We start from the raw sequence: 1,525 nt of genomic DNA, 5'->3' as shown, positions 1-1,525 counted from the left end.
CTGTTAAAGGGGTCACACTTCAGAAGCATCAGACTTGGAAGGTGATGCCTCTCAGATACCCCAGGGCAGCTGGCCTGGTAGAGCCCCTGGCCAGGGTTTTTGGCATGCTACCAGATAGTGTGTTTTCTGCCAGCCCACCCACAGCTGTCTCCTGCAGAGGGAGTTGCTGCATCTCTTGCTAACATTGACCTAAGAGAGGAAAGAGACTGGCTTTCGTTGGATTTTTTTGTTGTTGTTGTTCCTAATTGCTTTTTGTTTGTTTATCCACCATAATATGAAGGTCATGTTGAAGTTTAAAAGAAAATTATAGGACTTCCCTGGTGGTTCAGTGGATAAGAATCCACCTACCAATGCAGGGGACACAGGTTCAATCCCCGGTCTGGGAAGATTCCACAGGCTGCTAAGCCCATGTGCCACAACCACTGAAGGCCATGTGCCTAGAGCCCGAGCTCTGCAATAAGGGAAGACACCACAGTGAGAAGCCTGCAATGAAAAGTAGCCCCTACTATGAAGAGAAGTCCTTACTATGAAGAGTAGTCCCTGCTCGCCACAGCTAGAGAATGCTAGCACCCAGCAATGAAGACCCTGTGCAGTCAAAAAGTAAATAAATAGAAATTTTAAAAGAATAATAAAAACTAAAAGAAAATTTTCTGGCAGGTTCACCAAACATTTCTTAATGCAGGAGATTACATGTTACAAGTTTGTGCATTCCAAAACAGACCGGAAGAGCCCACAGCCTCTTTGCCTCCCGGGCCCAGAGCCAGCTCCCCAGTGTGTACCCTGTGCAGAGGATCTTCTGCTACCACTGTCTCAAAGTTCCAATAACTTTTGAGTGAGCGCCGCCTCCCCCAACATTTTCATTTGGCACAGGGTCCTGCGAACTCTATTATCCAACCTGGATGTGCTGTAAAGTCCAGGACTAACTGCGAGGCTCAAGCAGAAAACATAAGTCAAGATTTTAGTGTATTTCTTTTCTTCTCCATCTCTCTCTCTCTCTTCTCTTTCTCCATCAGAGATTGTTAATCTGGAAGCTCCTGAAGTTGCATACAAACTTTTCTGTGGACAAGGGGACATGCTTTTTCCTGGAGAGTTCCTCTTGTTTTATCAAGTTCTTGACAGTTCTGTGACCCTTCCTCCAAAGTCTAGGAACCACCAATCCACATGAACTTTTATTTTTTCTTTAAAGTTATTTTGTATCGGGGTATAGACAATTAACAACATTGTGATAGTTTCAGGTGAACTGCAAAGGGACTCAGCCCTACATAGACATGTATCCATTCTTCCTCCAAATCCCCTCCCATCCTGGCTGCCCATTGAGCAGAGTTCCCTGTGTGGTACAGTAGGTCCTTGCTGGTTATCTATTGGTACATGTCAGTCCCAAACTCCCTATCACTTCCCCCATCCCTAGCAACCATAAATTCATTCTCTATGAGCCTGTTTCTGTTTTGTAAATAAGTTCATTTTGCATCATTTCATTTTGGATTCTGTATGTAAGGGGTGTCATACAATATTTCTCCCTCTCTGT

Source organism: Dama dama, chromosome 31 (genome assembly GCF_033118175.1).
Source record: "Dama dama isolate Ldn47 chromosome 31, ASM3311817v1, whole genome shotgun sequence".
NCBI lineage: Eukaryota > Metazoa > Chordata > Mammalia > Artiodactyla > Cervidae > Dama > Dama dama.
The sequence above is the reverse complement of the archived record's forward strand: the minus strand, read 5'-3'. Positions refer to the sequence as shown.